Source organism: Amblyomma maculatum, chromosome 10 (genome assembly GCF_055883805.1).
Source record: "Amblyomma maculatum isolate TAMU_Amacu chromosome 10, ASM5588380v1, whole genome shotgun sequence".
In the NCBI taxonomy this organism is placed as follows: Eukaryota; Metazoa; Arthropoda; class Arachnida; order Ixodida; family Ixodidae; genus Amblyomma; species Amblyomma maculatum.
Window position 1 is genome coordinate 144,292,920 of NC_139353.1, and position 25,088 is coordinate 144,318,007.

The 25,088-nt window shown below is 45.8% G+C and overlaps 1 long non-coding RNA gene and 1 pseudogene across 1 annotated transcript in view; one reads left to right on the forward strand and one right to left on the reverse strand.

Moving 5' to 3' along the window:
• Positions 1 to 625: 625 nt before the first annotated feature.
• LOC146177623 (uncharacterized) lies at positions 626 to 1,849 on the forward strand (annotated as a pseudogene).
• LOC146177624 (uncharacterized) overlaps positions 1,451 to 25,088 on the reverse strand; it is a 36,984-nt gene continuing 13,346 nt past the window's right edge. Inside the window, exon 3 of the long non-coding RNA XR_014701054.1 lies at positions 1,451 to 10,734. This is a non-coding gene — a long non-coding RNA (uncharacterized LOC146177624). The remainder of the gene's footprint in view (positions 10,735 to 25,088) is intronic.

The following is a 25,088-nucleotide window of genomic DNA, read 5'->3' on the forward strand; positions in this document are numbered from 1 at the left end:
GTTCGATGATCGACGAGCACGTTTGTTGCTATCGCCGCCGCCGAGTTGCTTAGTTCTTTTGCGGGCGCAAGTCAGCCCAATAAAGAGTTTCTTCAGAGCAATCACTGACTCTTCATTTGTGTCATCGACCTTGTCACCACCACGTGACAATAGTTTGTTTCCACTATCACTCTAAGACTTCTTTAAATCTACAAAAAAAGTATTCTTGTGGTTGCTCACATCTGGAAACACTGCAACAACCTGCGAAGTCATTTTTCCCTTCTATTTTAGGCTACTGACAAGGACAGGTACAAAAACTGGATCTGGGGGCATACCATGGAAGTTCTATTGGGACATTCATAGTTTTTTTGGCTCCCAGCAAGTGATCACAGTTTGATAGAAGACAGTGGTTGTAGTGACATCGATTGTGCCACTCCAAACAGGTATCCATTGTAACGGCATTCATCAGTAATTAATGCAGATGTCAGCCAGTCGAGTTTTAATACAGTATCATACTCTGGCTGTCAAATTTACATTAATTGCAAGAGATGTCTTGTTGGCTCAAAATTCAGGTTTTTGTAAAATCAGTTCATGCCAACTACATATTCGAAAACAGTATTCGAGTGGACACGGCAGCACTGCCGTGATGATGTCACCTCAAGTACCTTTGTTTGTGCAGGTTTGCGCATCGCTCCTGATCCTAGTCTCCGACACACCGACAGTTATAAAGGCCGTCGGACAGCAGCAATCTTATTCCCCAGCTGCGATCAACGAAACGCTGTGGCGGCTTCCTGGATTTATCGCCGATGCCTCTCGCCATGCACCAAGTATGGACGATCATTGCCTCGTGGAAAACGTCCTCTGCGCACCTTCGATGAGCACAGTGACGTCACACCACCAACATACGTCACGGAGCCTGCCGGCTATAAATCTGCTGCCCCGACCAACGTTCACCAGTGGACACGGCAGCACTGCCGTGATGATGTCACCTCAAGTACCTTTGTTTGTGCAGGTTAGTGCAAAAAGATACGGTTTTCGTAGCGATTACCTCTGTCTAGTTGTGCTGCCGTGTCCACAAGTACTGCTTGATTATGTCAACGACTGTCTTTCATTGGTATGCATGCTGCTGAAGCTTTCAGGGGATGTAGAGGAAAACCCTGGGCCTGTTTCAGAAGCTATCCTAAATGAAATTCTCAAAACTCAAAAAGAAATATTGGCCACAGTTACTATTATTCAAGAAAAACAAACATCGTCTGAGGCAGGTATAGTGAAAATGCAAACAAGACTCGATTCCATCGAAGCGAAGCTCGAGGTCCTAGAGGAATCCCAAATAAGGCTATCTAATATTGAGACTACTGTGAGTGATTGCCAGGCGGAAATCGCTGCACTAGCTAAACAACTTGATGGCTTGGAAAATCAGTCCCGGCGGAACAACCTGATTGTAAGAGGTATACTGGAAGAAGAAAATGAAAACGAAGAACCATTGCTGAGAAAAGTAAACGACGAAGTTTTTGAGGTAAAACTCGGAGAGACGCTAAGTACCATTGAGAGAATGCACCGTCTTGGTAAGTTGCCTCCGGGAAAGCATCGCCCAGTTATCCTTAGGATTGGTGATTTTAGGGAAAAAACTAAGATTATGAATAATTGCTACAAGCTTAAAGGAGGGCAAATAAGCATTTCAGAGGACTATTCTAAAAGAGTGCATGATATACGGAAGAATCTCTGGAATTCCACTGTAGACGAAAGGAAAAATGGGGCCAAGGTTAAGATGGTATTCGATAAGATGAAAGTGAACAAAATCCTTTAAGCCTGGGACGAAACTACGAAACAAAGGTACAAATGTCATACCTCTTCTGGGAGTAGCGATTGACGCAGGAACACAGGGTCAAAACGGTTCAGTCATAAATGTTAATGCCAGAAACATATTAAATAAAATTGTCGAATTAGAAAGCATAATCATAGAATATGAACCGAAACATGGCTGCATAGGGGTATACTCGACATTGAAGTTACTCCTCCTAGCTATAAAATAGTGAGAAAGGACCGAGAAGACAGAGGTGGGGGAGTTGCATTAATTATCAAGGACAACATAGCTTTTTCTGTACTTCCAGATGTAAATGGCGTAGAAGCGCTATGGGTCAAAATAAAACTAGATAAACAAACAGTCTTCATCGGGGGCGTTTACAGGGCCCCAAATGCCCCGGTAGACGTTTTGGTAAATCTGCGAACATTTATGGACTCCTACCTGCCTCACGATAGTAGGATGCTATTATTAGGAGATTTCAACCTACCCGGCATTGACTGGTGTTCGAAATTACCTGGAACACGAGAAGTGCTTAGTTGTGAGCAGTTACTTGATCTGGCTTTTTGTCATAATTTAGTTCAAGTTGTATCTGATTACACAAGGATATGTACTACAACATAATCTATACTGGATTTGATTTTTGTTTCTGAACGTATACAAACCTCTCTCTGTAAATGTGAGATCTTGGATGGCTTGTCCGATCATAGTATGGTTTTGTTATCCTTAAAGGCATCACCAGATTCCACAGGTACTTTGTCCAAAAAACATTTCTTTAATTTTCATGACGCTGATGATGCTGCTGTGATTGACTGCCTCGATTATTCATATGAAGATTTTGTGCAGCTGTATGACTCTGATGCTAGTACTGACCAACTATGGGAATTCTTTTCGTAATTAGCAGAGCGGTGCCTTAATCAGTTTGTTCCTAAGAAATTTAAGAGCACCAATAAAACGAGTCCCTGGATAACTAGAGACATTCTTCATCTCAAACGAAGAATTAAACGTAAACGTAAGGCTTCCTCACACAACCCAAACCCCGAAAATAAACTTTGTATTCGCCGCATGAGCCAGGGTTTAAAGAGACTTCTTAAGGAATCAAAAGACAGATTCTATAATGTGACGCTCACGAAATTTCTTCGCGAGTCACCTGGTAAATTTTGGCGCTATATAAATCCGTCAAAGGTTCTGCACCATGCTGAGACCGAGGAGAACGCCCATAAACGTGCCGAAGATTTTAATTTATATTTTTCATCTGTTTACATACGTGATAATGGTGTACTGCCTCCTATTACTGACTTACAAATTGATGAGCAAGGTGTTCTAAATCTGCTATTACATATCGACATCAAGAAAAGCCAAGGTCCAGATCGTATCCCTAACGAGTTTTTATATAGGTACGCTGAATGGGTATCTAAATACTTGACCAATATATTTCAGTCTTCTTTTACTAGCGGATGCTTCCCAACTGACTGGAAGAGAGCAAAAGTTATACCAGTCCATAAAAGCAGAAATAATTCTGTTAGCAATTATCGCCCAATCTCGCTCACTAGTACAATTTCGAAGTTGCTTGAACATATCATATCTAAACACCTGCTCAACTACCTCGACCAGCATGATATCCTGTATTATCGCCAGCATGGCTTCCGAAAAGGACTGTCCACAACTACCCAACTGATAGAAATAGTTCATGACCTCACAGAAGCAATAAATTCACGTGGTCAAACAGACATTATATACCTTGACTTTGCGAAAGCATTTGATAAAGTTTCACACCAAAAATTGTCATATAAGGTTAATGCAGTCTTTAGAAATCAAACACTCACACAGTGGTTTTCCACGTATATATCCTTTAGTGAACAGTATGTATTTGTTAGAGGTTGTGAATCTAGCATTCTTCCTGCTGCTTCTCGTGTGCCGCAGGGTACCGTTTTAGGCCCACTCCTCTTTCTCATCTTCATTAATGATTTGCAAAGTAGCATTGATGTTCCAATAAGACTGTTTGCTGACGACTGCGTGATGTACAGTAGCGTAAATACGATTGATGATCAGATTAAATTTAAACCTACAAAGAATAGTCAATTGGTGTAACGACTGGCAGATGGAGTTAAACTTATAAAAGTCTGTGTTCATGTCAGTAACTAGGAAAAAGAATGTTCTTAATTTCAATTATCAAATAAATGGTTACATGCTCGAAAGAGTTGATCAGTATAAATACCTAGGCTTAACTTTTACATCAGACCTACGATGGAATACCCACATTGAAAATGTCACCTCCAAAGCTTTTAAAACACTATGGTACCTGCGGCACACAATGCACAGTGCTACCCCGGATGTAAAGTGCCTGGCTTACAAAACCCTAGTCAGACCAATTATCGAATATGCCAAAGTAGTATGGGATCCTCACACAGCAACTAACATTCACAAGCTAGATAGGATTCAGCGGCTCGCTGCAAGGTTTATATATAATAAATACCGCCGTAACCATTCTTCAACAGACCTCTGCCAACAAGCCCAACTACCAATGTTAGAAAGCAGAACCAGGTATGAAAGACTAAAAACTCTTTACCTCATTATCAATAATTATCTAAAAATTAATAAATCAGACTACTTTGAGATCAAAACTAATGAGACATCAAGGCATCGTCATAGTAGGTTCATTCCATTGCCATCATAGTAGGTTCATTCCATTCATTTTCCGCGAACTTGTAAGGACTGGAACTCTCTTCCAGATTCTGCTGTTCGATCATCATCATTATCTGAATTTGTACGCCATTTAGAAAATTTCATCTATGGCACTACCACAGGGTGATGAGGTTCTATTGCTGCTGTGTGGGATGGCTGTTGTTCCGATTTCTGTGTAATTCATTTTTGTTTTGTTTGTGTGTGCATTCAGAGACAATTTCTGATTGACTATTGATTTTCATCGTGTTCTATATTGCTCATTTTTTCATTCTGTATTTTCCACTCCTATTACAGCCCCTTATAGTGGCTGACAGTATTAATAAATGAAATGGAATAAATGAAATGAAATAAATGAAATGAAAACGAACATGTGAAGGCCTGAAACCTATCTCCGTGACCTGAACGCGCTTTACCTTGTTCAGCACATGGTTGTGCCCGTTGGGTTTCCAAGAACTACTGCCGACAAGTGGTGACCAGGCCAGCCAGGTTTCGTTAGGTACGACCCTGTTAGCGTTTTCGACAGTGTTGGTGGGGAGCGGAGCTTTGAAGGGCAGCACGGTGCCGGCCGGCCAGCCGGCAGTAGCAAGGAGCAGTCGTGCCGTTTCCATTCTTAAAGAAACAAAACACTACTCAAGCCGCTGAAGACAACTGCGGTGCGCACTACAGGCTGACAAGAGGCTATCCCTAACAACACAATACCACCGCTCTGCAGCGGGAGGTAGAAACAAATGCTAGCAAGGGGGACGACGCGGCCACCTCTGAAGTGCAGAGGAAAAGACAAGTGGAGTCGGGCAGAGACGGGCTAAGAAGACGCAAGATCGCACTGGCCGAGTCAATGATGCCAGCCCTCCCAAGAGCCATTGTAAACTGACCGCCAGCCAACACGTCTGACAAGACCAAAGCTCTGACTTGTTACATCGACTCCTGCAGAGACGCCCAAGGAAAAAGAAGCAACCGAGTCAAGCGCCGAGCCCGCAACCAGCGTCGTCGAGTTGGACACCACCCCGCCTGACGAGAGTGAGCGACAGGATCCTGACCAACTAGTCCAACAAATCAGTGGGTGATCACACCTTCAGCCTTCCCCATCGGGCAGAGAAAAAAATAAATTAAGTTTTGCAGAACTTTGTGTGTTGGCTCGTTTCTTCTCGCTTAAGCAGAAAAAGTGCAACCCAGAGGCATTATGATCATTCTAGAGGGAACGTCACAAACAACACTGATTAAAAGGATAAGCGCTGAACTGATTTATTGTCAGTAAAGTGGTAGAAGCCGTCACATTGGGAGCACGTATGTTGTTCACAGATATTGGTTTATCCTTGCACTTTTCTTGAACACAGCAACCTATTTTTGCTCTTTCTGCAGCCCTTCAACGGCATGGTGGAGGGCGGAGTAGACGAGTCTCAGGTACCGCCTCTGGCAGAAAGCTTCCATTTCCGAGAGGGGCACAACTCCCCATTGGAGTGTAAAGCTGGACCAGCGCCTACAGCATCCCAAGCTACATCAAAAGCTAGAGAAAAAAAGGCTGCCTCCACAGCTCCTTGATGAACAATGCCAACTGCAATACTCCCTGGATCGGCACAGAGCTAAAACTCTTATAATTCAAAGGAATAGCTTCAAATATTGAAGCGCAGCGAAGCTCGAGAAGACAAGCTGCTCGAAATCGTGCAGAAGATGTGCAAGGAGAATTAGATAATTTTCGACAGGAGATATGCACTCGCAGTCCTTCATTAACCTGTGATTATTCAAGCCTGAATTTCAAATATTGCTTAGCCAGATAAAAGCAGCATCCTGGACTTGTTTGAGCGCTGCTTTGAAAAGTAAAGTGTAGTGCAGCAAAGGACGAGACAACAGAGTACAGACACACAGCACGAGTGCTCTTGCTGTGTGTGGCTGTTCTGTTGCCCTGTCACCTGCTGCACTACAGCTAGTTTTCCAGGTAAGGATATGGCTATTTCTTCCTGCCGCCCTTGTAAGCTTCTCTTCTGTTCTCTGTTCCTGAATTGGGCTGTGCTGGATTTTAGATGTCATGCCATAGCAGCACATAGCAGACTATTCCCTAATTCTAAAGGGGAAATCCTTCCTCAAAGCACACGGTGTTTCTGGTGGAAATACGGCGGATTGCGCATCACTGCAACTTTGGAAGCAGTCTGGACCGGATGCTACGGGATCGTATTGCTTGTGGTGTGAGGTCGAGTGCACTACAGAAACAGCTCGTCTAGAAGGGACTTAACGCTACAAGAAACGGAGGCAATAGCAATGGCAGTAGAAGCCGCAGAAACCGATGTAAAAAGGATGAACACAGAGGAGACGTCACTACCCAAAGTAGAGGCATGCGGAAAGACGCCAGATAGAGTTGAACAGAAGCGTTTCATCACAGAAACTTGCAGTAGATGCGGCAGTGAGAAACACGACGAAAACCCCTGCTTGTGGGCCAAGTCTCGGTGTTACTGGTGCAGGCGGAAACGTAATCTTGCGCGGAAGTGCTGAAGTTGTGTGTTGCATGCAGACAAGACACGGGCGGCGAGAACCAACACTTTGGCTGTCGCAGAAGGCTTGTCGAGCGATGAAACAGAGACGTCGCATATTTGGACACTGACGTCTGAAAGAAAAAACTTTCTGGAGCCACCTGTTCGCAGAGTATTCTCGTGGGGAGGCGTCGAATTGAGAGTGGAGGTAGATACCGGGTCACCAATTTGAGTCATCCCTCGCAAACTCTATGAGAAGTACCGCAAGCAATAGCCAAGTCTGAAAGCATCAAACATGAAGTTGGCCTGCTACATCTACATAGGCCGCGTCCCTGTCCTGGGTGAACTTCAGTTACGCGTCCGCTACCAAGGGGCGTCCGTGGGCTGCCCTTTAACTGTGTTAGATTGTGCGGGACCGAGCCTCTGTGGACGTGACTTGCTTAATCTACTCAACAATGCAGGAGCTCCAATCTTGCAGACAGCAGCCCAAGACATCTTGCCGGAAGACCGCAAAAGCAGCCACCGCATCAACAGCATTTTCGAAGACTACCAGGACATCTTTTCTACCGATCTAGGCCTTATCAGTGGGACCCCCGCTAGTCTGCACCTTAAAGAGGGAGTCATTCCCAGATTTTGTAAGGCCTGGCCCATTCCCTATGCCTTACGCGATAGGGAGACACTGGAGTTGGACAGGCTAGTTTCTATTGGCGTGCTGTTGCCAGTGAAGCATTCCGAATGGGCAACACCAATTGTAGTTGTGTTAAAGAAAAATGGCACGGTCCGAATCTGCGGCGATTTTAAAGCCACTTTGAACCCAGCTTGTGCCACCGAGCAATATTCATTGCCCGTTATTGATGACATGTTAGCCCGTTTAAGTGATGGTGACTGTTTCAGCATGCTGGACCTCAGAGATGCATACAGCCAAATACCACTTGACAAAGCGGCCAAGAAAGTCTACGTCATTAGCATGCATAAAGGGCTTTTCTGTTTTAATAGGCTACCATTCGGAATAGCATCGGCACCGGCAATTTTCCAGAGAAAGATGGATAAGGTGCTGGCAGATTAAATGTTACGTTATGAACGGGTGACCCAGAACCGCAAACTCATTAAACCATTTCATACTGCCATTCTTTGACCGGAAGCTGGAATTGTCAGTGGCGCATGAGCTAGTGTACTGGAACAAATCGTGTGGTAATACCCAAAGAAGCTCGTACAAGGGTGTTGCGTCTTCTGCATGTGACGCACCAAGGATCGTCGGCTATAAAAGCAGTTGCCCGTTGCAGTTGCAAAAAAAATAATATAGTGCATCTACGGTGCGTCCCCTACCACCCTCAGTCCAATGGAGCCGCAGAAAGAGCTGTGAGAACGGTGAAGGACGGGCTTTGCAAAATGAAAGAAGCGAAGTTGGAGGACAATCTAGTACAACTGTTGTTCAACTACCGCAGGACTCCGCAGAAAAGTGGAAAATCCCCCGCGGAGATGCTTTTGGGTTACCAATTATGATCCTGGCTGGACTCGTGTTTTCCTTCTATGCTTGCAGAGCCACCGCAAGATGCCTGGACACCACTGCCAGAGTCAAATGTTTACGTGTGGGGCTATGGTAGCGGGGACAAGTGGATATCGGGACGGCTCACGACGGTGTCCGGTTCCAGGATGGCCACAGTGTCAATCCCAATGGGCCTGGCCCGACGACATGCAGATCAAGTTCGCCTGCCACGCAGCTGTACATCGGATGATCACCAGCTCGAAAGTCATGTGGGCAAGCAAGACCCCCCAGTTAGCTCACCGACTGCAGACCATACTACTCCTACGACTTGCATTCCCAGCGGCTCAAACTCTCTGAAACAGTTTCCCGGCGTCGCTTCTCCAGGTCAGCCTACGACCGAACCAGCACAGACAGAGGAAGCCGCAAGAAGCCCCGAACAAGCCCTTAGGCGTTCTACGAGGTAACGCAGACCGGTGCAGCGTTTCCAATTTTAAGGAGAAAGAAGTGTGGCATATTCTGTTCAGCAGTTTTTCCGTTACGCACGCATCAGCGTTTGGCGCTGTGGCCGCTATCGCCGCTCCCTCCTTTTTCCCTTTCCCTTTCTCACGTGACACATGCCTATAAAAAGGCGAGCCTACTTCGCAAATAAACCGAGGTTTTGCTCTCTTGCTGACCGGCATGGCTTCTGTTCCTTGGCGCGCCGCTGGCGGCCGTGGCGATGCTACACACGGCCATGGGAAATTAAGCGCCGTCAATATGCTTGCACGGCAGCCTTTAAGGACCTTTCGAAATCAGTCTACTGGGGAGCCTTAGAGTCAGAAAAAGCCGTTCGAAAATGTGTGTCGACGCTCAAGGGATATACTTTGAAGACTTTTGAAGCATTGTAGCAATATCTCTAACAAATCTGTTTTCCAAAAAACGTTCCCGATACATTTTATACAAACCCTGATTGTGCCTCACTTTCAAAGTGCGGCTCTACACTGCCTTTCATTGCCTCCATATATTGTGAAGCACAAAGGCAGCTCGAATAGCCAGTTTAGCCTTCGTCAGTTGGTACACCGTTCTCTTCATTAGGAAGCGAAAGTGCCTTCAGCCTCCCAAAACCTTCTCAACAAACCTTTCTTCGAAAGATTGTAAATACCGCTTCACGGCTTCCAGGGTGACCACTGGCAAATGGCTTCTGCAAACTTGGTGACAGGGAGAATGCTTGATCACACAAAAAATTGGCAGAACATTGACGCCCTCTATCAATGCCATGGAAGAGCTGAAGGTCCCATTTTCAATCAATGTATGTAGCTTGTATCGGCCGAACACTGGCATCATGGCATCTGACCAAACTGCCTAACTTTATGTACCGGAAATGGTATGTGTGGTCCACCACCGCAAGAGGATGATGCTGTACGTGTGTGGGAAAGCAAATGTGGGTTGATCAGCAATCGTTATGAAGATAGCCTGCAAGTAGTCATCCGCACAGTTGTCTAAATTGCTGAAATGACTCGGTGTTGCATACAGCATTCAGCAGTGAAGGTGCATAAGAATATAAATTGCAGTGGGAATTGTACTGTAGAGATTATTCAATAGCCAAGCTAGGGTTTTTTTCTCTACTAGCACAAGACTGCCAAATGGGGCACATTTCGGCAATTGAGCCTACTATGGCAGCACAACAACTTACAGTCTCAGCTGCCCTGAGCCCCCCTTCACCCACCGGATTGTTTTCCACCTGCTCCAGAAAGTGCAGCAAGCTACGCCGGGGAGTTGCTACCACCTCCACACAGACAAATATTTATTACACTTTGCCAATGCTTGCTGAGAAGTTACTTCTACAGAGAGTACTATTGACTGATACCGTGATGCCAAGTCGCAAGCAAATGCAGCAGGTCAAGAAAAAGCCAAAAAAGGGAGAAGTAGCAGCTTACAGAAAAGGAGACTCCTACATGGTGCTTGCTTGGCGAGAACAAGCGTCAAGTGATGATGCTTAGTTCTGCCCACAGTGCATGTCTAAAAGAAGTGACAAGGACACAAGCAGGAAGAAAGTGATGAAAAAACCAGTGGTCATATGTGACTATACAGAACACAAAAGGACATAAGTTGACCGTGCGGATCATTACTGTGCAAGCTACACAATTTGTCGAAAGACAATGAAATGGTGGCGAAAACTTTTTTTCTGGCTTCTAGAGGTTTCCATTGTGAATAGCTTTATTTTGAGGTGCATACAGCTGCAGAATCATGGTGAGAAAGAACAGCAACACCTGCAGTACTGCCGCAACTTCATCCAACAACTAGTGGGTGATGTGAGGGCTAGAGCCAAAAGTGGGGCCCATCTGCACGAAAAGAGTGCAAGGAAAAGCTAGATGGAAGGAGCCATGTCATCTACAAGCTCCCAGGCCGAAAAAGCAAGGACTGTGCTATTTGTAGCGATCGAAAAACAAAAGCAAGCAGGAGGGAAACAGTTTTTCTGCAAAACCTGCCGTAACAACCCTGCCCTGAACCCAAGAGAATGCTTTGAGCGGTATCACACGCTGCTCAAGTATCGGTAGAGGAGTTGCCTGCAGAATGTAAGAGATAAAATAAATATTTGGTGAGTTTTTCTTCCGTAGTTTATTTTTCTTTGTGGCACAACAAACTGGCAAAATAGTTTCAGACCAGGACAGCCGGAAAGAGGGTAAAAGTTTCGAACCAGAAAGGGTTAAAGGGCCGGTGTAGCAAAAGAGCTCTGCCCTGTTGCCTTCATGAGCAATTGTTTGTTATGGCCCACTGACCAATTTATATTGTGTATATGGAGATTGCTGACCTTCTTAATGTGACCACAAATATATATTTATCCCTACAAATTTGTGACCACAAATATATATTTATCCCTACAAACTGCAGAGCCCCAGACCCACATGCTGCTGACCTCTTTGAATGACAAGAAATTGTAGCTTGCCAACATAGATTTTCCTCTGATAGCAAGGCAAAGAAGCCCTTTCTCTATCTGCAACTAAAAATTGGCTGTGAAGCTAAAATACCCATTATTTTGTTAGCTCAACCTAGTCGCAATGGCCTTTCAGACAGCATGGTGCCCAAGACGATGCCAACCTCTGCACCACAGACACCAAAGCAGCCAGGTAGAATGCGTCATGCATATACACCCATGGTATAAAAAAAAATGTTTACACAGACACCAAAGCAGCCAGGTAAAACACGTCATGGATATACAGCCATGGTATAAAAAAATGTTTAAAGTTAACAAGCCGTTGCAAAAAGTATGCGAAAGACTTGGGGAGAATATGAAGAAACACAATTTTGAAGTGGTCAAAGCCCAAAATCAGGCTCTGGTCACTTTTCAAAATGCAAAAAGCATTGGTCTAAGGAAATGAAGCAACTCTATGTAAATGCCTTTTCATTCAGGGGAATTTCACACTTGAAGAGCATGAGTCTGGCAGATATATCTATTGCACGAGATCTTATTTCAGGTGCTATTAATGCCTTAAAATCAATAGAACACATAGTACTAGACGAAATATATTTATCTAGTATACCACAAGTGTCAATTTAAATACTTATTCACTAGTATCATATTAGTATTTGTAATGTAATAAATGTATATTTGTATTATGTCAGGGTACGCAATAGCATGTTCTTCCAGGAGGGGGCCTCTCGCATCATCTTTGAGCGCTGGTTTCACATTTTCCACAGATGCACGGGGAAATCCTGGTGCTGCTTTCTCAATTGGCTGGAGGCTGTCTATGGCCACGAGTCAGACTAGATGGCCTGAAAGGCCTCCCCTGGCCCCGTGAATTTCTAGGCATATGTCATCATCCTCCTTGTTTATGCTGACCTTTCTGAACTGTCGCCTGGGAACTGTCGCCTGCGCTAGCTGACTACGGTTGTCTACCTGTGCAGGTTCACGGCTGCAAGGTGTTCTATGAACCCTATTGCATTGGGTGTGGGTCGTATCTTACAGCAGATGGCAACACCTAGCAACACTCCTTCATGGTCAAGTACATCCTGGACCTGCTGGCCAGCCAGTGGGCCTTAACAGAGGAGTACTTGCATCAGTTTGACATCCTTGGGGATGATTTTCATGGACTAGTCCTCAGGCGTGAGACTGCAGAGCTCTGACACCACCATGAACCGCGCCTTTGGCCCAGTCACCACAACCTGCACCCTTCCCATCTCGAGTTCCTCCAGTGGCGGTACGTCAGAATTGGTGAGATCAGGACCTATTGGGTACCTGTACAGGTTGTGGAAAAACTCTTGCATGACCAGGCAGCTACGTCCGTCAGTCGGTTTGTGGCGTCGCTCCAGGTCATGCTATACGACATTGGATACAACGAACAGCTTCACTCTGTTCTTCTCAGGCATGTGCCAGATGGCCCTGTCATCAGGCCGGGTATGAGGCGATTTTTTTCTTGATAAAATGCTGCAGACACAAGCGGTGTTTTCTTAATTTTACATTACTGGTCTGTTCTGTGCTGCCAACTTTGTATGACTATGGGCCCAACAGCTTATGATGTATGGTTTATATGTTGAATAAAAAAGTTCTTAAAAAAGTCTCGCCTCTGAAAGACCTTCCAGCAAACATCTTTCCGCCTTTTAATGTCTGCACTGATGCCAACGAATCACAGGTGGACCCCGCATTTGCAGCCTATGCGTTTCTTATTAGGCACTAGCATAAGGCATTGAACTTTGTCAGAGGTCTAAACAATGGGTACCTCATAAAATACTGAAGGAACAAAGAAAAGTTACAATTGGCTCTGAGGTCGCTGAGTGATCACATAAAATACCTTTGCAAAGAAACTTGTGGACTAGCACAAATAAGGCATTTATCCACTGCACGCGGTTGATAGATGAGGCAGCGGTGGCGCCGCTGAGTCGCCAACTGCTTTTTCGGCTATATTTTCGATGTATTGAGTCAATACATTTATGCATAAGTATATAGGTCTGTTTACCACTGTCAATATACTCAGTCGGAACAGAAGTGGCCCTCAAATGTTCGAGTGCTTTTATTTATTTTTGTGAGCAGTGTACAGAAAATTGAGCGAATGTGCCCCTGCAAGCCAGTTCTTCTGCCTGCAGAATCTAAAGAAATGAATGAGCTAATTTCAGGCGATCGACACCGTGGTAAGGTGCTGAACAAAAAAAAAAAAAAAGATGATGTTTTGTGTTGTGTTCGGTTTTATGGCACATAGGCAACTAAGGCCATCATGCGCCAAACTCCGGGTAAAGCAGTTCTTGTTAAAATTAACTCATAGTTTGTTTATTAGCTTTACTTCTTTTAAAAAATCAAAAATAGAAGAAATTTCGACAATGGCATTCTCTCCTAGCAAAAGACTTTGATGAAATGGAATGTGTTTATTAAAGAAACACATAAAATGATAAAATGTTTCCCCCTGATTTCCTCATATTTTGTGCATGATATTAAAATGTGGCTTACTGTCAGTTGTTCATTGCATGTCTCACATGTAGGTTTTTCTTGTCCGAGGAGTATGAAGTTGTGTGTGAGATGTGTATGTCCAATGCGGAAGCGACACAGGATCACTTCAAAAAAGCGCTCTTTATGACTCGATAACTTCCATTCTTGAAAAATAGGCTTTACTAAGTGTAGCTTGTTATTTGTTTCACTATCCCATGAAGCCTGCCATTTAGCTTAGTTTAATCATCATAAATTTTGTGCAATCTTTACGGGTTATGTTGGCGTGATTTATTTCAGTGTTATGTGTGCGTGATGCACACTCGCCCGCTTTTTCATTCCCCCTGATCCCCACGTAGCTGGGGACCCAGCATATTTTTATAATCTGTCCTTTTTTATCGGCTTTTACGACATTGTGGATGATATCTCCAATTAAGGGCTCCATTGCATTTTTGTGGTGCAGTGCTGTAATTACACTGAAAGAGCCAGAGTAAATAACAATTTTTTATGTTTTCTTTCATGGCCAGCAGACAAGAAAAGAAAAGTCAGTATGCGCAATTAAGAAATCGAAAAGCGAATTCGGTAATGAAATGTATGCTTCACAGGTTAATAATGACATGTGCTACCTGCTGCATTATGGAAGTTTTCTTAAATTCATTTTTCTGGATTCCAAAGAAAAATGTGGATAAACATGTTTTGACATTTTCTTGAAAACTGTATTGCAGGTTCAGTGTCAAAAAGCTGCGTACCCTGGCAAAGCAAGTAGCAGGAGATGACCTGGTGGAAAGCCCAGTTCAGTATGCTGAATGCCCCCGCAGAGTGGAAGAAATCGAAAAATTAAAAAAAGAGAAGTGCTCCACTTAAAGCTGAACTTAAAGCTCCAGAAACAGCTTCTCAAACTTGTTTCAACTAAAGGTTTGATCCTTAAAGTCTTTTCCTATATTCTGAAATACAAGTTAACTAAATTAACATTTTAAGGTCACACGACACAGAAAGAATTTCATTGATGTGGTAAGAAATGTGTGGTATGTGATAGGGAATAACGAACTGCACATATAACACAGAATCTGTGGACTGGCAAGCAGCTTGCTCTCGCATTAGAATACTGAACCAGGCTGCAGAGACAGCCAACTAGTCTATTTTTGTGTTAGTTTTCAGTTGGGTTCTTCTTGTAAAAAGCCACATAAATAATAATCGCTCCCATAGCTGTGGCTCGGTGATGACATGACAGCAGACTTGGTGTAACGTCAAGCACAACCTCGCTCCCGTTTCTTTTCCTTCCTGTGATTCGAAGAGCTGTCCTGCAAGGCATTGGCACAGAATGCTGACTGTACCCAAGGGGGGACCTTTACTTGTTTTTGTTTCCAGCTGGGAGGGGGGAAGGTGCGTGTGCTCGTGGCCCACCTAACTAGACTTCTGTTTCAAGGGAGAAATCTGTTTGGTGTAAAGTGTCCCTGTGTGTATGTGTTATCCGGTTTAGATCTTTTTTTTGGTGGGAAGGCAATGGTTCTAGAAGCCGACTATACAGTGATCTTCCGACCTCGTGACGGCTTGAACCTCGTCCCACCTTGCATCGCACTCTTGCTTGTGGCATCGCTACCGCTTGCAACTGCAGCGGTCTCACTTCCTCTCAAGCTGTGCGCCGTATTCACCACCGCACCAAACGGCCATTGCCAGCAATCCTTGCGCCCCACTGGCAGACCAGCTCCGCCAGATCCCATTGGTCAAGTTAGACAACCGGGGCTACCACTTATGTCGCTGCCCCAAACGGCAATGACCCGCAACACATCACGCCAGCTAAACTTCAGGAATACATCCGTGCACACAGCTACAAAGCCCTCTACGCTCGATGCATCTAATCTATGATGCCTACCGACTCCTCCATCACAAGCGCCATCCAAGCACTCACCGCTGGTCAGCAAGAACTCGCTGGTAAAGTTGGCCAACTAAATCCGACCGACTGTTCACGAGCAATTGTCTAGTACAGCTAATAAGAGAGTCATTTGGAGAAAAGCGAACCTGATGAGGGATCCGCATGAAGTCCAATTCACTGAAAAAAAGTGAGCTTTCAGAAGGATTTTCAGAGCTTTCAACACCACTGCAGTACTTCAAGTTCCTATTCCCAAGTTCATTGATGTCCCTAATAGCAGACAAAGTAATTTGTCCATGCTATCTTTGCACAACTACAGAAGAAATTGAAATGTTTATTGGAACTGCCATGTGGATGTCCATCATTCAAATGAAAAACACAAGACGCTACTGGAGTGCAGCGACTAGGGTCAGTCAGGTAGCTGATACTTTTCCTCTAGCTCGCTTCAAAAAACTCAAGCATCATATCCACTTTGTCGACAATGCCACACTAGGCACAAAAAATGACCTAGGACGAGATCAGCAGCAAAAGTTCGCCCTCTGATTGATGATATCAATAAACAGCAGTCATTGATACCTCTTGAAGAGCATTTGTTGAATGACGAACAGATCATACCATTCAAAGGCCGAAGCTCCCTCAAGCAGTACTGCCCAATGAAGCTTAAAAAATAGGGGCATAAAATATTCGTACTTTTGTGCGTGAGTGTCTTCTCATACAAATTTGGAAGTGTATACTGGGAAAGAAAACTCTGCACCAAGGTTTTCAGGAGAGAGCCTCACACTGTGCTTAGTGGAAATGTAGCGTTAATTAAAACTGATTGCTGGGCTAGTTGGTGCATAGTGCTATTAACCTTTCCTTTATGAAAAATGTGTGATTGTGCCGGATGATCCCAAGAGGCGTTCATCCGCGGACAAAGGCCAGCAGACAAGAACAGTAGTGTACGCACCTAGCGATGTCTCAGAGGTGTCTCTCTTCTTAGGCCCCGCTCAGACGGTCACGCGAGCGCGGCCGTCAAAGCGGCGCCGTGTTCCCGCCAAAAGGCACCAATGAGATAAGCCATCGGGACGCAGGGGCGTAGCTGAGGCCGAACGACAGTGACAAGTCGTCGGACATCTCTCCGCCGCCTAAGACGGGAGAAAGGGAAAGAGGAGAACAGGGAAGAGGGCGGCGGCCGCGCAAAGGGCAGCCGCGGCAAGCCCGAATCCCACAAGTGTGACACATAGACACCCAGAAGTGGCACAGGTTGTGCCGAATATTGACACCTGTGAACTGTGGCCTGACAGCAAAGCACAGTTCCTGATATTTGATTACAAACAGAAAAAAGCCCTTTGTAGAGTTCCTAGTTTTTCTTTGTTAGGTTAGTCAAAAGTTTCACTGTACAGCTAGCACCACGAAACGAAGCTAGCAAGGTCGCACCCCGATTCTCTTTTACTGTGCGTGACTCGTTTGGACGGCAGGGCCGCGAATGCAGGAGCCTCAAAAGAACGACGCACACACATTGGGTAACGGTTACGGGACTAGGTTTATTTTACAAGAGTGGGACGACACCGGAGAGGAGAGAAACATGAAAGGAGAAAAGGGGGAGAGGGAGAGGGCTGTCTGCTGTGGCTTTGGCATGCTCAGGTCACATCAGATGTCACAAATCACTGGTCTTCGCGGGGCAAGAGCGGGCCATCTGCAGCTTCGGCTCGGGTTTCGTTTGCGCGTTCGAAGTGCAGACCATAATTCCTGGAAGCCATTTTGTGTTCTCGTTTTCTTCTTCCTGCGCCCATCTGGTGCCCCTTATGTGTAGCGTTTTCTAAAACACATGTATCTCTCATTTTCTACACCCTTCTTGGAAAAACAGGTGGCTTCCGGTAAGTAAACAGTAGTATGGGGTTCTGTATGTCTTCCAAAATACTGAGCGGTTAGCTAAGCTTACTGACCATGATTTGAGCAATTCCCTCCACTACTTGAGAGCAAAGTACTGGTGCATTTGGCTTGGTTTGAATATCTGGTATTAACTTGTTAGTAGATCTGAAGATTTTTATGGTGATGGTTCCTTTCTTATATAATGCCTATTTGGACCTTTAAAGTAATGAAATGGCAGCAAGATCATTTTTCTTGCTCCTTGAGAGTCCACAATAGAGTTCATCACATCAGTCCAGAAGCCCCTAAATGCTTTCAGCAGTCTCTATTGGACTACAGACATCTTGAGAAATTCCTATTGCTTAGCCATTATTGCATTAAATGAAATATATATATATTGTATCCTATTGTCACGCGTAACAATATATATATATATTTTTTTTCCTCTATATTTTAGGACGAAAATGGCATTGTGGCAAGCCCTTGCCAACGCAGTAAACAAGAAGTTCGACTTCAATGTGAGCCCATTGCAGGCTGAAAATGGAAGAGTCTTGATAGGGCATGTAAAAGAACAAAAGCGACAAACAACTCCTCCAGCCATTTGCGCGTCAACTCTAGCCATGAAGAGTAAGTACATTTACTTGGGTTTATAGCAAACCGAATTTGGGGTAGAAAACAGCCTGAACCTGGTCACCAATACTTAAACAGGTGGACCAGTCTTTGCCCAAAGACAATTCTACTGATTGGAATCAGACTGCGACTTAGCCAAAACCCTTTGTTCATCTTGGCTTTTGTGGGGCTTCAACCAATCTTCTGAGCTTCTTAGAATATCTAAGCATGTCTGTGTCATGTCTCGACAAAATGTCCTGACTTGCACGACTGCGTAAATAAAGCATCCCAACCTATCATAGTAAAACCTCATTAATATGTACCCGCATACAAAGTAACTGCAGTTAGAATGCAGTTTTGAGAATTCCCCGGCCTAGACGCCATGTATCATAGACCACCGCCAACAACCTTATTTCGCCGCTGTGTGCTGCAGATGCACGTGCGCTCCACGCGAGGGAGCGGAGTCTCCTTCGTTTTCGGTCATTTACCGCAGCTCTGTGCGTAGGCGAAGTCCACGCACGGCCCGAGAGCGCCGCGCCCCTGAATAACGGGCATGCACCAGACAGTTGTTTATTCAAGCCTCAAAACCTTTAATGGAAAGGCAGCAAAATATCGAATAGGCACTGTCGAAGTAAAATACAAGACATGAAATGGGACAGTAAATCAGTGCGACGATAATTGGAAAGCATCTCTCGTATAGTAAATCCCGCATTCGGTAGCTGCCGGTACGGTTTATTCGCTGTGCGTATGTGTCTACAGATACCACTAGAATTCAAAATTTAACTGAAAACAGAGAAATCGTCGTAGTTAACTGTGACTCTCATCATAATGAAAGTTCGGTCTACGGAGGCGGAGCACAGTTCTTCGCAGTCCCTGTGGCCGACTGCTGGGGACAACTAACAGCTTCCGCCATGCAAAACGGATGGTATGGTTTGATGTCGCACTCAAACAAAACACAAAATAGGGCCACGATGCCGAAAAGCTTCCACAAGCAGCGTGCAGTAGCCTTTGGACACTCCCGCTACCACAGCACCAACGGCGCACGCACAGCCCAAGATGGCATCGGGTGGAATCAGCGCGGATTTTCCCCGTTTGGCTCATACGGGGCGCCACCGTAAAATAAAGATGGCTGCGCCCAGGCATCGAAACTAAGATGGTCTATAACCAATAGAAATTGAAAACAAAAAAAAAACGATTTTAGGCACTACTGAGGCAGCGTTTGCGAAAAATCATCGGTGGCACCTGGGGCACCGTGTCCAAACAACGGCTTTTTTACGCGGCGTCTCCCAAATGACACTACACGTACATGCCAATCTGAAACTGCCGCGCAGTCCCAGAGTTGCATGCTATATGTCCCCCCATCCCACACCCCTCAGTGAAGCGAACGAGGGTCAGGACCCCTCCGACCCCCTCGTAATTTATGCTTCTGTGTGATAGCGTTTTCCTGTTACTTGAATTACATTGTTCTGTTGCCAATATGCCGTATATGCCTCATGCTTTCTCTGTCTGCGACTGGCTAGAAGTTCGTATCTCCTCCTTCCTCATGCGGTGTAGAGTATTTTGTCTATCTCCTTCAAACATATCGAGTATGAACCGGTGGACAGGTCTGCCCGGTAAACTATGCCAGTGGTTATTTTCCTTCCTTCTCGAAGTTTCGCCTTTGATTGACATGCCTAGGGCACTGTTCGAATTGTTCTTCGCACTTTTCACAGCCCCTGGTTTTCCTGCGCAGTGCATATCTCATTCTCAACAGCTGCTGAGCAGCAGCCAGTGATTCGCTGCAGGATGAATGCAGCCCCGTCATTTTTTAAGTCCATTGTCAGCTCCAAGAAATTTGGATTGCTAAATGATCAACTCACCGCCGAAAGCAGACGCAGAGAAGAGTAGTTTGCGCCTATTCGACTTAGTACAGTAGAACCCCGCTGTTGCGTTCCCGGGTGCTGCGTTTTCCCGGCTGCTACGTCCTTGTGGTAGAGTCCCAGCATGACTCTCATAGACTTCCATGTATTAGAAACCCCGCTGTTACGTCATAGCTTGGGACACATTCCCGCATGATACGTTGTGAACTCGCACCCCAAGCCAACCCGAAAAACAAGCAGCGACGGCCATGTTTACTTTTTCGGCGAATTGACTTGGCCTGGCTTGGCCTAGCGTTGCTGGCGTGTCTACAGAGGGCACTAGTGACGCTTGGGCAGGCTGCGTCAGTAGTTGCGTTTTTTTTTTTGCGTCTTGCTGTCTTTCATTACTCCATGCTCCATCCTTTGTGTGGTTGGTGTGTGTGCGACTGACTTCACGATTGCCGAGCTTAGGACTCTTTCCGCGTGTATTTTCCTACTGTGAATTCGTTCCGCGGTCGTGTGCACACGCGTCCAGCGCACTCAATCGCCCACCTGGCGCGTGCCAACCGTTCAGCACGTAAATAGAGCAAGATGGCATCAAGAAAGAGCAAAGCGCTATCCTTGGAGGATAAACTGAATATTCTCCGCACTGTGGATGCAAACCCAACGCGGAAGCGGGTGTGCATCGCTAAGGAACTGGGACTTACGCCATCCACCCTCAACTCTATTGTTTCGAAAAGAAACGAAATCGAAGCAAATGCCCGGTCCTTTGACATCAAAAGCAAGCAAGCCCGCGGTGCGGAGCACATGCAGCTTGACGAGGCGGTGTACAAATGGTTCAAGCAAGCCAGAGCTGCAGGTGTTAATTTTGATGGCACCATTTTGCGCGAAAAAGCACTGGAGATAGCAGACAAGCTCGGGATCGTCGATTTCAGTGCGTCAAACGGCTGGATCGACCGATTTAAACGAAGGCACGAAATTTGCTACCGAACCGTGAATGGGGAGGCCGCAAGCGTGGACGTGGCTACTGTAGGCAGCTGGAAAGAGACCGTGGCGCGCATTATTGACGGCTACGAACCTAGGGACAGTTTCAATGCCGATGAAGCGGGCCTCTTTTTCAAAGTACAGCCCTCGAAGACGCTTAGCTTGAAAGGCGAGGCTTGCCACGGCAGAAAATGCAGCAAAGACCGTCTCACCGTTTTGTTGTGTTGCAACTCGGATGGCTCCGAGATGATGAAGCCGTGGGTCATCGGCAAATTTCGAAACCCACTTTGCCTAAAGAATATACGTTACCTGCCCTGCCACTACAAGAACAACAGCAAGGCTTGGATGACGTGCGCAATTTTTGACGAGTTCCTCGCGTACATGGACTCGAAGATGGGCTGTCAGGACAGAAAAGTCGTCCTTTTTTTAGATAACTGCTCCGCGCATCCTAAGGACACTACGTCGCTGCGGAACATCAAGGTGGTTTACCTTCCGGCCAACACGACCAGCCACCTTCAACCCTTAGATGCTGGCATCATCAAAAACGTGAAGCATTTTTACAGGAAATGCATCGTGAAGCGATCCCTGGCCTCTGTGGACCGCGGGCAACAGCCAACTGGCATTACGATCCTGGATGCCATGCACTATCTGGCCACGGCATGGAGTGCTGTCACCGCCACAACGGTCAGGAATTGCTTTGCGAAGTGCTTCGGCGACGCAGACAGCGCAGCAGAACCAGGAACCGTGGACAACCCCGGAACCCCGAGGACTGTGAACTGGACACGGCCATGGAAGCGGTTGGCGCGAACGGGATCGTGTACAACGATTACGTGTCTGTAGATGATGCCGTTGCCACCTCCGAGATGATGACTATCGACCAGATCGTGGCCGAGTGTGTAGACGCGCACAACAGTGGCGACGAAGAGGAAGAGGAGGAGGAGGATGCGCCGCAGCCGGATCTTTGCAGAAGAATAGAAATGTACCTCCTTGCCGTTCCCAAGCTCTACCCGCCAACAAGTGACCACGCCCAAAGAAACAATACCGGACCAGTCAGTGCATCAGACCATCAGTGCAGTGATGTGTTCGATTGGATGCCGATATCTGAGGGGCGTGCCCTGGAACTGGTTGGTCAGCATCTTCAGAGAGGGGCTGGACATAGGGGGGTTTTAAGGACGTTGCAGAGCACGAAATGAGGCTCTGAGCCCTGGGTAAACGGCTCATCCAGACGCTTCTCGCTATGGACTCTTAACGCTTGCCATTTTGCTGATATACCCTTTTTTCATGTAAATAAGTTTTCTCAAAGTGCCATTAAACCTGTTTGTATATATTTTACCAACTTCGAAGATTCAATCCTTATTCAACCCGGAGTCTCTGCACGCTACCAAGTGAAGGCCGGGTCGACTTAGTCCCAGCGTCACGACAACTGGTGACCAGCGTTGGGATCTGAATCTACAAGCCACAACATCTGGTGATTGGAGGTGGGATCAGAATCTACAAGCCACAACACCTGGTGATCGGAGGTGGATCTGAAACTACAAGCCACAACATCTTGTGATCGGAGGTGGCATCTCAAGCAACAAGCAGGAGCAGCAAGCGGCCAACAAGAGAGCAGCTCGGAACATCAATCGCATGTGTGGGTGAGTGCTTGGCTTTTCTTCTGATGTGGACCAGGTTCTAGAACAGGGTTAGATTTTAGAACCGGTAAAGAGTGTTGAAACGCCTTTAGGTTTGGTAGTTTGCACAGTTGTTTTGGAAGTAGCTGACACCGGAGCGATCATGGACCTACAAAAGCTGCAGAAACCGGAATTGTTGCTATTGTGTGAGGAATTGGGAATTGATACAAGTGGTTTGGCACGAAAACCGTTCATTTTAAACGCAATCACTGATTTGGGAACCGATGATGAGGAGCTCAGTGAAGCATGGAACCTCATCGGACAAAAAAAGGAGGAGCAACTCAGACAGCAGAAAGAGTGGGAAAAAGAGAAAAAGAGGCGTGAGCGTAAAATTGAGAGAGAAGCAAAAAGGCTGGAGCTAGAAATTGAGCTCCGGAAATTAGAAGTAGAGTTGAGCAAGAGGTCGGGCAATTGTCCCCAGCTAGCGGTACCTCTTCTCAACAAGGAGGCAAATTTCAAAATGTCAAAGTACATGCAGCCATATGTGATATCAGGGGATATCGGTCTGTATCTGGCTAACTTTGAGCGAACCTGCGAAAAACTGTCCTTCCAGCGAGACACTTGGTCTCAGAGATTATTGACGGTTCTGCCCTGCGAGGCAGCGGAGGTTGTCGCGCGGCTAAGCAAGGAGGACGCGGACAACTACGAGAAGGTTAAAGCTTGCCTTCTGATAAAGTATAGGCTTACGCCGAGGCGTTCAGACAAAGTTTTCGGAACGCTACTAAGTCCAGGGACGAGAGTTACCGTGAATTCCTGTACAATTTAAGAGTCAATTTGGGTGAGTGGCTAAAGAGCACAGATTCCTACAGTGATAGGGACGCTGTAGTCGAGCGAATTCTTTTGGAGCAGTTTTATAGCTGCCTCCCAGAAAAAGAAAAATTGGTTACAGGACCGAGGCGACATTAAGTCGGCAACGGAAGCTGCCGAACTCATTGAGGAGTATGCTTCGCGCCGACAATTCAGCAATCCAGCAGTGAATAGGCCCCGCAATCCCAAGTTGAGTGTGAGTAACCGTCAGGAAAGGCACTTTGCTAGAGTTGGCAACGAAGAAAGGAAGGCTTCTTCAGGCAAACTCCCTAGAAAGGACGGCAGTGAGAAAAGTGGGGAAGTGACCAACGCACAGAACACAAAGAACAAGCTTGAGTCTAGGAAGCTGCTCACATGCTTTAGGTGTAATGAGCAGGGTCACATTGCCGTCAACTGCCGGAAAGAAAAGATTGCTTTCTCGTATGTCGGTGACTGCGATGAAAACATGAAGCTGTTGGAACCCTACATGCATGACCTAGTAGTCAACGGGAAGCCTTGCAAGGTACTGCGCGATTCGGCCGCAACGATGGATGTTGTGCATCCGGCGTATGTGTCGCCTTCAGACTATACAGGACAGTGTGCATGGATCTGCCAGATAGTGGAGGAACAGAGTGTGTGCTTGCCAGTCGCGAACGTGGTCATCAAGGGCCCTTTCGGCGAGTTAACAACAGAGGCTGCCGTTTCAGGAAAGCTTCTTAAGTGCTATCCGTATTTGTTTTCCAACAAATCGGACATGCTACTGCGAAAGAGGGGCATCCTTTTAGGAGACAGAGTTGTGCAAGCCTTAACACGTTCAAAGGCGCGAGAACTAGCTACACTGCTCATTCCAGAAAAATCCACAGCGGAGGAAACGGCAGTTAAAACAGTGGTCGATGCGGAAGATAGCGGGTCAGAAAACTTTGAGAGCGAGGCATCTCAGATAAGTCAACTTGAAAGTGGGCTTGATGAGACGCAGAATGAGGACGTTCTTGAGAGTAACCTCTTGCCACCAGAGTCTCGTAATCTCACGAGACTTTTAAGTGGAACCCGAGAGGACTTAGCTATGGAGCAAGCCAATGATCCCAAGATACAGGAGATAAGGGAGCATTGTATTGTATTGTATTGTATTGGGGTTTTATGGCGCATAAGCAACTGAGGCTATCATGCGCCAAGAGCAAGGTTAAAATCTGTTCTTATTTGAAAAGGGGAAGAAGGTTCGTTTAAGTTTACAGTTTATTCAGAACGTCTGCTTCTTTTAAAAAACTAAGAACACATGTTAAGTTTATTATTGCTCTTTCTCCTAAAAGTAATTTGGGATGGAAAGGGATGGCATGATCATAAAAAATAGTGAAATGCTTTCTCCGTAGTGTCTCTAGTTTTGGGCATGCAATCAGGATGTGGTTGACTGTGAGTACTTCTCCGCATTCTCCACACGTAGGCTTATCTTGTTTCATTAGTAAAAAATTATGTGTGAGATGTGTGTGCCCGATACGCAGACGGCATACTGTAACCTCCATGAAGCGTTCCTGATGAGTGCTTGTTTCCCATTCTTCTATTATAGGCTTTACGAGGTGCAATTTATTACTTTCTTGGTTATTCCATATAGACTGCCATATATCCTTTTGTTTTCGTTTAATTAACTTTATGCAATCCTTATAAGGTATGTTTACTT